The following is a 14,180-nucleotide window of genomic DNA, read 5'->3' as shown; positions in this document are numbered from 1 at the left end:
GACTAGGCTGTGGGAAATGAGTGGATGTTGGATTAGACTCTGTGATGGGTGGAGAAAATATACAAGTGAAATGGCAACATTTTGGTTTTGTGATACTGGCTCTGGGTTTCTGCGTGCAACCCTCTCATGTTATTTCCTCTTTATCCTACTGACCACTAGGATACAGGATGGCTATTGGCTCTCTGCCAATCTTCAACTAACTATTAGAAAGTAGATTATTGCATTCAGCAGTGTTGCCCTTTTGTCAAAGAAAATCTCTTCCTCAAAAATTTGGCTAAATTCAGAAGCTTCGGTCTCAAAGCAAATAATGTACTAGATCACAGTGCTTTGACTTTCACTATTTTATCTTTGCTGGGATTGCAAATTTGCAAATAAGAAGGTCCAAAAGACATGATGCTAAGAATTCAACAAAGAAAGGACATGGAAATAATAACACTAAATTTAAGCAAGAAATTTAGACCAGGGCCTGTTTTAGCATTTTAAAGGTATGTGGGGGAACATCATACGCAAATTAAGCAAGACAAGGATGCAAGCATAAGAGGTAAAGTAAGTAAGTTTGCAGATGACACCAAAATTGGAGGTGTAGTGGACAGCGAAGAGGATTACCTCAGATTACAACAGGATCTTGACCAGATGGCTGAGAAGTGGCAGATGGAGTTTAATTCAGATAAATGCGAGGTGCTGCATTTTGGGAAAGCAAATCTTAGCAGGACTTATACACTTAATGGTAATGTCCTAGGGAATGTTGCTGAACAAAGAGACCTTGGAATGCAGGTTCATAGCTCCTTGAAAGTGGAGTCGCAGGTAGATAGGATAGTGAAGAAGGCATTTGGTATGCTTTCCTTTATTGGTCCGAGTATTGAAAACAGGAGTTGGGAGGTCATGTTGCGGCTGTACAGGACATTGATTAGGCCACTGTTGGAATATTGCATGCAATTCTGGTCTCCTTCCTATCAGAAAGATGTTGTGAAACTTGAAAGGGTTCAGAAAAGATTTACAAGGATGTTGCCAGGGTTGGAGGATTTGCGCTACAGGGAGAGGCTGAACAGGCTGGGGCTGTTTTCCATGGAGTGTCGGAGGCTGAGGGGTGACCTTCTAGAGGTTTACAAAATTATGAGGGGTATGGATAGGATAAATAGGCAAAGTCTTTTCCCTGGGGTGGGGGAGTCCAGAACTAGATGGCATAGGTTTAGGGTGAGAGGGGAAATATATAAAAGAGACCTAAGGGGCAACTTTTTCATACAGAGAGTGGTACGTGAATGGAATGAGCTGCCAGAGGAAGTGGTAGAGGCTGGTACAATTGCAACATTTAAGAGGCATTTGGATGGGTATATGAATAGGAAGGGGTTTGGAGGGATATGGGCCGGGTGCTGGCAGGTGGAACTAGATTGGGTTGGGATGTCTGGTTGGCATGGACAGGTTGGACAGAAGGGTCTGTTTCCATGCTGTACATCCCTGTGCCTCTATGCCTTTTTAAAAATCAAGGTTAGCTTCATGAGATCATCTTTCCATTCTTGAGTTCCAGATCTGATTTTGTTTCCTACAATTACCTACTGTCATCACAGCCAGAAATAACAAAGATAATGTTAAAAACAAGGCAATATTTTCATGTATTTGAGAGTTCATGTGGTTGGTGCCTATCATTAAATTACTGAAAGGATTTATGAGCTAGCAGTACACAATACTGTGTAGTGTTTTCAGTTTGTTCTGGATTTAAGGATTATTGTTTGTTGAGAGGAAAACCACAAAATTGATGCCTTCATGCACCACATCTACAATAAAGTAGTTTTGTCCTTACATAATGCAGGTATGATGGACAGCTTCTCTGTCAGGATTTAGATTCTCTCCTGTCAAAAATTCACAGAGCCTTTGGAGCACTGTGAAATCAGTTTGTGTTGTCAAAACTCATTACAAAATGAATTTCTTCTGGTACTTCATGCTTAACTTCCAATTAGAATTTGTCCAAATTTTCATCCCTCCTGAAAATGGGCGTATGTGTTATTCCATTTATTTACGTGGGTATTTTCTCAGAGTGAGAGTTTGCAGATTTGCTTTTTGTTGATGCTGAGAGGATGTCTTCAGGACCATAAGCCTTGGAGTTCTCATTCTTGAGATTTGAGCACATTATCAGAGCTATTTTGTGAATAGTGACTACATTACAAAAATACTTCATTGATTTGGGGTACACTGAGATTGTGGAAGCTGCATTGTGCAATGCTCAGTTGAAGACTGTACATTTTAGAAAGACGTTTCTCTGTTGTTAGTAAAATTGCTGAATGCTGCATCAGTGATTTTTAAACGTGTTCATTTTGTCAAATTGCTTGTAGGTTGTTCACTTATTAGATACTTAGCTCTCAATTATTTTCTTTTTGTTTCTGATTATATTAAGAATTTTGGTAGAATCTGAATTAGCCAAGTTTTAAAACTTATTAAAGATCACCTAGAACTGAGGGAAAACATTTGTTTAATTTAGATAAATGTTGGAATTAAAACTATACTTCATTACATCTTCACATTTAATCCCGGAACTGTATCATCTTATGTGGCCTGAATCAGAATCAAGCATTTTCTGCTTTTGTTCCTTTGTATGTAACTGAAAGCTGCCATTTCATTTATGAACGTAATTTTTAGATGAATGTGTGTGGACAGAATGTGAGGTAACGCAGTTTCAGGAGAAATCTTGCTGCATTTTCACCAGAATGAGGGGCAGTGTTTGTTGGAGCTTGAACAATAAGTCAGTTTCGAGCTCGCCAAAAACTATCTGGTGTATTTTTTTAAAGAGAAAGGGAGGAAGTAATTGCTTCCTCCTTCTTTCTCCCCCAGCATCTTTGAACGTGCCTGCTGTACGCCTGGTGTGAGTGGCAGGAACCTCATTGCTGTTATTTGACAGAAGCTGTTAGCTCAGCCCAGTAGCTGCATGACGCATTCCCCAGCTCTGAGCTCGACACATTCATGGCTGTCTCTGTGAAACACTAGGCAGTTCACTGGGAGCTGCTGACTGGTGAAGCAGCCTCACACAGATGTGGTGTTAACTGTTGGAGGAATGAAGTAGAGAGGAAGAGGGAGATTGTGGGCAGCAGCAGTAACCTGGAGGTCGGTGCAGTGATCTGAGCGTGGAATGAGGAGCAGGAACTCTTGTTACTGTGCAGGTCAGTTAGAGCACCGTTCACATCCCCATGGGTGTGGGGAGCAGCTTAAACACATCCTGGGGCACACTCCCATACAATACCATCCACAGGCTGGCGGGTATCCCCTCAGGATTGTACATTATACACACACACACACACACACACACACACTCACTCTCACACACCCCTCACACACACTTCCCCCCCCCACACACACACACTCACACACACCCCCAAACATCACCCCCACACTCTCTCTCACCCCCCACCCCCACACACACACCCCACACACACCCACCCCCCCACCCCCCCACACACACCCCCACACACTCTCTCACCCCCCACACACACACCCACCCCCACCACCCCCCACACACAGACTCTCTCACCCCCCCACCCACACACACACACCCACCCCCCCCACACACACAGACTCTCTCACACCCCCCACCCACACACATCCCTCCCCACACAGACTCTCTCACACCCCCCCCACACACACTTACCCCACCCCCCCACACACACATACCCACCCCCCCCACACACACCCCCACACACACACACCCACCCCCCACACACACACATACCCACCCCCCCACACACAGACTCTCTCACCCCCCACCCACTGATCCGATGGAGCCTGCCCATTGCTGACTGTGTGCAGTTCCGCGGCCGAGGAGCGTGTCCTTGAAGATTTCTGGCCAGTCCCTGCTCTGGGTGATTCCTGCCCAGCCAGTGTCCGGGAGAGTGAGCCCCTGTTCCCAGGGGGGAACCAGCCCCGAGCTCCGGGAGCGAGTGGGGGGGGGGGGCTCTCCTTCTCACTGTTTGAAAACACAGATGATGGTTTTCGGAGTGGGTCGGGAGCGGGAGTGTGGGGGATACTGAGAGAACCAGGGTATTGTGTGGACACACAAGTGAACGTCTTAAACTCTGCATTGAATTGCGGAGGTTCGGGTAGATTCCCGGGATGAGAAACATCAAGGCTGCCTTGTTATTGTCCTGTAACTGTGCCGGAATTAATAGTGTTTGATTTTTGCTGTTGAGCATTCTCTCTCCAGCTATGGTATCCCTCTGGGTGCGGGCTGGTGTGCTTTGTGATCCGTTGGATTTACCGCAGAAAAATGAAACGGGTTTTATTCCTTCTGGCCATCATTGTGTTCCTCCCCTCTAACACTGAAAGTGCCCCCTTTTTAAACATTAATCCAATTGGTCTGGCTGGTCAGTGAGAGACTGACTGTCAGTGCAGCAGTGATACAGTAACATGCTTATCCAAATATTGGACATCCTTTTTTCCACGTTCTAGGCCCGCCTACTAGTTAAATGATTACAGAAATGATGCCAAAAAACATGGTTGTATATATTGGAAAGCCAGCGATTCCATTCTGTGTTCTCTGAAACTATCTTGTGTAGACTTGGTTTCCAAAATTCCTGACTGATAAAGGGAAACATTGGCTGGAGCTGCATTTGTTTTTGGGCTAATCCAGCAAGAGTGACCCTTGTTTTTTTTTGAAAGGAAGCTCTGTCTTGTGTAGACCAGGTTCCTGGGTAATGACAGCATGTACGGTACAATACTTCCTGCTGGTTTTAGTGGTTTGCTAATTAAAAGTGGCTGAATTAAAAGGCCAATGTACTGACCATTGATTTCAGCCTTTATTTCACATTACTTTTATGTTGCTACTCCATCTGTGATGTATAGCAGCATTTTTAAAATGTTTTTAATAAAAAACGTTTCTTGCATCAGGTATTTCAGATGCAGCTCCTACCATTTTTGGGTGGTACAATCCATCTTATAAATTGAAACAATGAATGTAAAATTCGTTCCTTTAATGTGTAAAATGCTTCCATGGTACATTTGTGCTTTATGTAAGCCTTGCCTAAGCTACATAGTTAGAATTTGCTGCTTTCCATCCCTTATTTGATTTTATTTTATTGTAACCACATGTACCTAACTATAGTGAAAAGTTTTGTTTTGCATGCAGTACTGGTTGATGGTAACATAGGGCATACAAGATTATAGGATAATTGAACAGAGCAAGGCATATAGGGTTACAGCTGCACTGGAGGTGCATAAAAACAAGGTGAACATTGGAGTTGAAATTTGAGAGGTCCATTCAGTGGGGAAGAGGCTGTTCTTGAACCTGTTGGCTTGTTTGTTTAAGCTTTTGTATCTTCTGTCTGATAGAAGATGTTGGAACGGATTGTAACTGGACTGGGAGGGGTCTCTAACGATGGCTACTTTTATGCAGCAGCAAGGAGTATAGATGGAGTCCATGGATGGAAGCTCGGCGTGGCGTGTGTGATGGACTGAGCTGCATTCACAACTCTCTATAGTTTCTTACACATCCTGAACAGAGCAATTGTTGAACCAGACCGTTATGCACCCAGACAAAATGTTTTCCATGGTGCATCTATAAAAGTCGGTGAGGATCCTTTTATGGACATGCTGAATTTCCCCAGCCTCCTGAGGAAGAGGCATTGTTGTGCCGCCTTGAGTGTTTCATCTACGTGGGTGGTTAAGGACAGGTTGTCGGTTATCACTCCCAGGAACCTAACACTCTCGACCCTCTTACCTCAGCTCTGTTGATGTAGACAGCGGTGTCTCTCTCTTTCTTTCTGTGGTCTATCCAATATATCTTTCATCTCTACCTCAGTGTTTGGCTGAGCATTTGGTATTTTCAGTTTGGATCTTTCATAATGGGAGAGTTGAGTCCAAGAATTCAGATCACTAATTCTTTGTGAAGTATACCAATGTCAATTGAAACTGGAAACTCATTTGCAAAACATAACTTGCCAACACAGAGTAGACAGTCAGAGACTTTTTCCCCGGGTACAACAGAGTGTTACAAGGGGACATAAATTTAAGGTGAAGGGTGGAAGGTATGGGGGGATGTCAGGGGTAGGTTCTTTACCCAGAGAGTGGTGGGGGCATGGAATGCGCTGCCTGTGGGAGTGACAAAGTCAGAATCATTGGTGACCTTTAAGCGGCAATTGGATAGGTACATGGATAGGTGCTTAATCTAGGACAAATGTTTGGCACAACATCGTGGGCCGTAGGGCCTGTATTGTTCTATGTTCTATAACTGTGAAGGCACTGTCACACAAATTTACAGTATCCAGAAGGCAAGGTGCTAGGCTTTTTGTTTTTAGGTTGACACGTGACTGGCTAATTTTCTTGCCATGAAGCAGAGTTTGTATGTGATGTGTACTCTTCATTTGACACTGAGAGTATTTGTTGGTGAGTAATGATCTGCTTGTTTTCATGTGACTGAGAGCAGGTGACTCCCAGTCACTGTGTAAATAGACAGAGCTGGCCTCCATTCGGATAATATGAGCCAAAGCTGTGAGGCACCTGTAAAAATGCAGAAGGCACACACCTGAACAACACACATCTTAAATTTTAAACCAAGGTTCTCACCAATATTGACATCATTAGCTTGATGTCATCCTCCAGTACTTAGAGGGCTGGAATGGCAATAAAACCAAGCTGTGTACATTTAAATGAAGTTGGTTGACAGGCTGTTACTCATGGGATTTCACAATGACCAATGGAAGGCCCTCTGCTGTTGAGTATATGTGAATAGACCTGGATGAAGGAACTGAGTGAAATATATCTAAAGATAGTGGACTAAATAAAGCTAGGTGGAAAAGTGAATTGTGTGACCACAAGTAAATAGCAAAGGAATATTGATAATTTAGATGAGAGCACAGGCAGATAGAGTATGAGGTGTGGATTTGCACCTATTACTTTGATAATTATTTGTTAGTTATTTTGATAAATAGAAAAACAGAATATTTTTAAAATGGTGAGAAACCATAAAATGTGGATGTTGTCACAACCACACACTGGACATGTGTTGAATGGAATTTAACTTAACATAAAAACCATGTAGAAATTTTGTCTCTTTGAGTGTTTCGCGTTAAAAATAATCAGCAGCATGACATAATGCTTTACCCAAGAAATAAAGTCAGTTTATCACACAACTGTTGCTGGAAGTTATTTAAGCAAAAAACAATTTAAATTATTTATGAAAATGGAAGTACCAAAGATTTAAAACAAGATAAAAGTGACATGTAAAGACAGAAGCAAGATCCATTTCTGCTCTTGTCATGAAACTTTAAAATAGTACTCATCTGAGCATTTGAATAGTCATTACATTCAGGCCTATGGGCTTATTAAAGGTAAGTGGGACTAACATAGGTAGTAGATTTTTTTTTTGACAATATGGACTTGATGGGCCAAAGGGCCTCTGCTGTATTGTAGGATTCTATGACTTGCTTGAGGATTCTCTTTCCAAGGTGAAGTCAGATTTCACAGTTGTGCTGATTTTTCTAGTCGATTAGTTGGAAGTTGTTTGGATTGAGTAGAACATGTCCTGTGAGTGGATGAAAGGTCTACTGGTTGTAACTGTTGCTAATTAGCTTTGTTTCTCAGAATACCTACAATGTGGAAGCAGGCCATTCAACTCATTGAGTTCACATTGACCCTCTGAACAGCATACTACCCAGAAACGCCCTGCCTTATCCCTGCAATCCTGCATTTCCTGTGGCCAATCCACCTAACCTGCACATCTTTGGACTGTGAGATGAAACTGGAGAAAACCCATGTGCACATGGGGAGAATGTGCAAACCCCACACAGATGGTTGCCTGAAGGTAGAATTGAACCCAGGTCCCTGGTGCTGTGAGGCAGCAGTGCTAACCACTGAGCCACGGTGCAACCCATTACTACAGGCACTTCCTGTATGTGTCTGGATAATTCTTCTTAAAATAGTGGTTTGCAGACTTTGAGACATTTCAAAAACTTAAGTTGCTAGTCCAAACTCTCTCTTTGTGATTGGGTGAGGTCAGGTCTGGAACACAGACCCACTGCTGTTGTTTCAGCAAAATAATTACATTTTCCATTGTGTTAGCTGATTTCCATTCATATTCGCATCCTGCTAGTGTTTGGTGAGATAGGAAGAGTTGCTCACATCTTCAGAGAAGCCATTATCTATGAGGTTTCTGTTCACCCTTGACAATGTTCATTAACTTTCCAAAGGCCCTTGTGTTTCTTGTTGAGAGAGTTGAGTCTGATTCCCGCTCCAGTTGAATCCACAATGGTAATCTAGAAGCCGTTTTGTTCGACAGCTTGTATCCATTTTAAAGGCAGATCCACTTCCCCCACAAAGTATATAATGCTGTCACTACTCACTTATGACAATGTTTAGAGGGAATTGAATATCTTTGCGTGGTAACTTTGTGCAAGAAACAATCACAGCAAGGAGTGAGGGGAGTAAATGGGGAAGGCGAATTGGAATTTAAGAGTCTTGCTGCAATTGTGTGCCAAGATCATTGCTGTCCATGTCCTTTGGCCTCAGTACTAAAGACAGATCTATTTCCTGTTGAGAATATATAACAAAGGTTCACTTGATTAATTCCTGGAGTGAGAGGCTGGCCAATCCAAAAAATATTGGATTGCAAGGAATTATACTGTCTGGAAGTTGGATGAATGAGAGGTGGTCTTTTTGGAACATATAATATTTTGCAAGGGCTCAAAAGGGTCAATGATAAGGCTTTGCCTCATGACTGAAGGATCTTCACTGGGAGCTATAAAGTTTTGTCTAAGAAATCAATCATTTAGGACTCAGATGAATAAATATGCCTTCACGCAGAGCATGATAAATCTTGGAAGTTGTCTACACCCAATGGGTTCTGGATGTTCAGTCGTCATTAAGCATTTGAAGGCTGACTTTGGTAGTTAGTTTATGCAGTAAAGAAATAAAGGAATATGGAGAGTGGGCAGACAGATTAAGCTGATTTTTAGGATAAATTACAACGTAATTTAATGGCGAGCAGGTTCAAGAACTAATATGACCTACTCCTGCACTTTGTTATATTCTTACATTTTATAAGCTGCAGCACTATTTCATTTGGCCAAGATGGGGACCATTGCTAGGTTACATCTGCATTGTAGTGCATCAGTAATGGGAGTGGGAAGGATGCATTTAAGTGAAATGTAAAGGATTTGCTACCAGAAGCTTTGTGTTTCATGTTGAAGGCTGAGATTAGATAATTTTATCTGAGTCTGGGAAACTGGATCCAAGATGTCATTGGTGTGCACAGCTTAGCTACTAATTGTCTGAATCAGCTCTAATTTATAATTATATGGATAGTAATTTACATAAATGCTTCGTGATGGAGTTTGTAGCACAAATGTTAGTCGTTATACTCATCAACTCATCTAAATGTATTTTAAACCAGCCTTTTATTTGAAGTGGATTATTTATTTATGATGGAACCCCCTCATTGATACCGTATAATGGCTCATGTTGAAGGATTTTATGGGAACTTTATTGCAACAAGTCAGTAAGGTCGATGACCAAAAGTAAAATACTCAAAATTGCTGAACTGAAACTAATCTTTGATTTAGTAAAAATGCTGCTTGCTCCATAGTTGTATGTTTCAGAGGTGATGGAGACCAACTATTGGACCAGGACTAGGCTATTTGGATCTTCAAACTTATTCAGCCATTCTGCAACCTAACTCTGTGTCTTGGATCCTAATCCTTTTTATGGTTTTTATTGATCAAAGTCTGATTTTAAACTGAATTGACTGAGTATCAATATATTTGAAAGAGTTCCATACAGCTACCAGCCATTGTGTGTAGATGTGTTCCTCAATTGCACAATTGCCCACCTGACTCTGGTTTCCTAGCATAGCTCCCAAATCTAGAGCAGAAATAATGTTTAATTACTTGAACAGTTTTGTCATAAAAGTTTTGATCAAGGCAACCTCTGATCTTTTAAATTTTAAAAAATACAATCCCTGTAATGTAATCTTCCGATTCCAGTGATCCTTTGAGTTAATCACTGCAACGGTTCCTTCAAAGGCAGATTATATTCTTCATCGGTCTCTCTCTCTCTCTCTCTCTCTCTCTCTCTCTCTCTCTCTCTGGAAAGTGGTTAAGACCAAAACGTACTTTCAAGATTGAGATAGATACATATTTTGTGACGAACAGGGTCAAGGGACAAGGTGGGGGGAGTAGGATTAGGGAGTTGAGTTTGATAGTGCGTACAGCACAGGAATGGACCATTCGGCTCACAATGTTGTGCTGAACATTAAGCCAAATTAAAGCAATCCCTTCTGCCTGCTCTTACTTCATATCTCTCCATTCCTTGCATATCCATGTGCTTATCTAAAAATCCCTTAAATGCCCCTGTCGATCTGCCTCCACCACCAAGCTCTGGCAGCATGTTCCAGACTCCTAGCCCGTGTTAAAAAACATGCCCCTCACATCTCCTTTGAACTTTCCTCCTCTCGCCTTGAATACAAGCCCCCTGGTATTAGACATTTCAATTCTGGGAAAACTATTCTGATCATCAACCGTATGTATGTGTCTCATAATTAGATAAACTTCTATCAAGTCTCCCCTCAACCTCAGCCACTCCAAAGAAAACAAACTGTTTTTCTCGCCTCCTTTATAACTCATACCCTCTAACCCAGGCAGTATCCTGGTATGCCTCTTCTGCAACCTCTCCAGAACCTCCACGTCCTTCCTGTAATGTGGGACCAGAATTGAACACAATACTCTGTGTGGCCTAACCAAAGTCTTATAAAGCTGCAACGTGACACCCTGACTTGATTCCTGACCAATAAAGCAAACACGTCATACGCTGCCTTCACCTATCTACTTGGTTGATCACTTTCAGGGAGCTATGGACTTTGAACCCCAAGATTCCTCTGTACATCAATGCTGTTCAGGATTCTGCCATTAACTGTATACTGTTCCTTAACATTTGATCTCCCAAAGTACAGCACCTTACATTTACCCAGGTTAAAGGTTAATGGGCAGATGAGATTCTACCTGCCCATTATTCCTGCTTTGTATGCTGCTGCATTGTTGGTTTTCTAAGTAGGCCAATAATTTGCCTTTAGTTAACAGTCTCCATGGCAAACATTTTCAGATGTTTTCTGGGACTGTACGTGAGTTACATTCATTGGACAGGAAGCTGTTGCCAAGTGAGACTGTGCAAATTACATTCCTGAATTAAAAAATTCTTATGCCACTGCACACATTTAGAAGGTAGAGGCATGGTTATAGGAGATTTTTTTTTAAAGAAGGTATAATCCAGGCCAAGCTTTTGAGCAAAAGCTGATTGGGGAGGAGGCCTTTGATTAAGCCACAGCCATGAAAATGGCAGAAGGAGAGAGTTGCATATTGCAAGAGTTACTTTCCTAAGCTAGAAGGGAAATTCCCATTGGCTTTCAAGAAGATCCAGGCTTGGCAACCAAGTTCATGGACAGCGTATCGTTAATACGGCAGGTACTAACCATTCCCTATTTTCAGCCATGTCTAGGAGAAGAGGAAACAAGAGTGTTCAAGGTCTAGGTAGATCGGGGTAGATCTGTGGCTAGTTTGGAAGCTGTCGAATACACGTGATAGTTGTTGAAACCAAGGGAGAACAGGAATGTCAAGAATTGTACTCAGTCAGAGAAGAAAGAAAAACAGCAAAAGTTTAGAGTAATGGAGCTGCAGATTCCACAATGGAATTGAAAGTCAGGGACTCAACTGACCTTTATTGTTGATATCGCCTGTGCTTGGACACCCAGCGATAACAGATCAACAACTCACAGATTAATTTTCCTTGAAGCAAATTGGTGTGAAACTGTTAGTCAAGTAACAGCATGTTAGCAGTAAAAACAGAGTCCTAGTGAAACTCAGCAGGTCTGGCAGTATCTGTGGTGAAAGAAACAGTTATATTGGACTTAAAGCATTAACCCAGTTTCTTTCTCCTTGGATGCTGCCAGACCCACAGAGTTTTTCCAGCACTTTGTTTTTTGTTTCAGTTGTCCAGCATCCTCAGACTTTGGCTTTATTCTAACAGTATTTCAGTGGTAGATTAACTTAAAGTTCAGGTCAAAAATGATGCATTCTGTCATTTGTCATTGGGAGTGACAGGAGGGAGTAAAGTAGGAAGGAATTGGCTATTTACATCATTGATCAATAAGAGTACATCTCTGATATTGAAGAGATGGATTTTGCTGTGGTGTTACTGAGTTAGTAATCCAAAAATCCAGGCAAAGGCACTGAGGTCTTGGATTCAAATCCACTGGTGCCAGTGGAACTCAGTGACTACATCTGGCATGAAAATCTATTCTAATAGTGACTGCAAAACCACTGCCAATTGTCGTAAAACCAGTCTAGTTCACGAATGTTGTTTGGGATGAAAATCTGCCATCTTTCCCTGACTTGGCCTACATGTATCTTACCACTACAAAGCCTAAGAAAGGAATGAAACTTGATTGAGGACCTGGCACAGATGTGGGCAGCAAAAATGAAATCAGCAAACTTTGACTCTGCAAGGTCCTACTCAATCAGGGTTTGTGCCAAAATTGGGAGCATTATCCCATGGATCAGCCAAGGAACAGCCTGACATTGTGTGTAAGCTACTATTCTATGTGTATAATGTCCCAGACACAACTGTCACCATCCCTGGGTATGTCCTGTGCCATCAATGGACTCATAGGTCAGATGTTAGTAGCATGTCCTCAACAATGACTTGGAACTCCATGGCACCAAGTCAAGCATGGCAAGAGAAATCTCTTACAGGTTAGCACGTCCCGAACCTCTTTCTCCAGACCCCCCCCCCCACCTCCACCTCTCAAGAACAACAAGCACAGAGAGACATCCAGGCACTGACAGTGTGTGTGTGTGTGTGTGTGTGTGTGTGTGTGTGTGTGTGTGTGTGTGTGTGTGTGTGTGTATACACACATTGGTTAGGTATTCAATGGCCAGGAGTGGCTCAGTTGTACCACTGCTGACCAAGACTTAAAGGAGACGGCTGCTAAACTGAGGCTACAGTGAGGCAACCAACTGAAGGAAAACCCCAGAACATAGAACATTCCAGCTCAGTACAGGCCTTTCGGCCTTCGATGTTGCGCCGACCTATGGAACCAATCTGAAGCCCATCTAACCTACACTCTTCCATTCTTGTCCATATGCCTAGCCAATGACCATTTAAATGCTCTTAAAGTTGGCGAGTCTACTACTGTTGCAGGCTATTGCAACCCTATTTGATGTTGTCCTGGGACACACGCATCTGTCTGTGATGGTATAAGTAAGAGTTTTTAATTCACTTGTGGGATGTGGGCATTGCTGGCTGAGCCGATGTTTATTACTCATCCCTAGTTGCCTCTTGAGAAGGTGGTGGTGGGGGTGAGCTGTCTTCTTGAACCACTGTAGCTGGACCCATAAGGTGGTTGTTGTCATTTCTAGTGCCTAGGTTGTTGGTAGGTAGATCATCCAGTTTCTTTTTTAGTAGGGAACCAGGTAGGTTTTCCGAACAATCAGCAATGATTTTGTGGTCAGTCATCAGTTCGTTTGTATTAGATTAGATTACTTACAGCGTGGAAACAGGCCCTTCGGCCCAACAAGTCCACACCGACCCGCCAAAGCGCAACCCACCCATACCCCTACATTTACCCTTTACCTAACACTACGGGCAATTTAGCATGGCCAATTCACCTGACCCGCACATCTTTGGACTGTGGGAGGAAACCGGAGCACCAGGAGCAAACCCACGCAGACACGGGGAGAATGTGCAAACTCCACACAGTCAGTCGCCTGAGTCGGGAATTGAACCCGGGTCTCAGGCGCTGTGAGGCAGCAGTGCTAACCACTGTGCCACCGTGCCGCCCACATAGGTCGGGAGTGTCAGCAAGCGTGTCACAAGCAATAGATATAGATACTGACGTGCACACTCCTGGGGGAGGGAAACAAGTCCATCCCTGACAGAGCTATTATATTTGTTCCAGTATATCAACCACTGAAATATGGGATTGCTTGGGATTTGTCTGTAATTGGTCAGAAAGCTTTCGAAGAGAGGACAGTACGAGTCAGTGATACTGTTTTGGTTCATTATGATCTCATGCAATCAGCTTTTAACATGCAATGCCTCACCAATGGGATTAGATGTGTTATCTTTCAAAACAGAAGATAGTATGTGAAGGGAGAAAGTGAGGACTGCAGGTACTGGAGATCAGAGTCCAGAATGGGATGCTGGAAATGCACAGC

General features: G+C 42.7%; 1 protein-coding gene across 6 annotated transcripts in view; it reads left to right on the top strand.

Annotated features, from left to right (window-relative positions):
* The first annotated feature begins 2,948 nt into the window (after positions 1 to 2,948).
* The window catches only part of dtnba (dystrobrevin, beta a), a 540,419-nt gene continuing 529,187 nt past the window's right edge, over positions 2,949 to 14,180 (top strand). For all 6 annotated transcript variants that reach the window (XM_060822037.1, XM_060822040.1, XM_060822034.1 and 3 more), the window contains exon 1: positions 2,949 to 3,149. The gene's annotated coding sequence lies outside the window, so the exon portion shown is untranslated. The remainder of the gene's footprint in view (positions 3,150 to 14,180) is intronic.

Source organism: Hemiscyllium ocellatum, chromosome 3 (assembly GCF_020745735.1).
Source record: "Hemiscyllium ocellatum isolate sHemOce1 chromosome 3, sHemOce1.pat.X.cur, whole genome shotgun sequence".
Classification (NCBI taxonomy): Eukaryota; Metazoa; Chordata; class Chondrichthyes; order Orectolobiformes; family Hemiscylliidae; genus Hemiscyllium; species Hemiscyllium ocellatum.
Note: the sequence above shows the minus strand (reverse complement) of the source record. Positions and strands in the feature narration are given on the sequence as shown.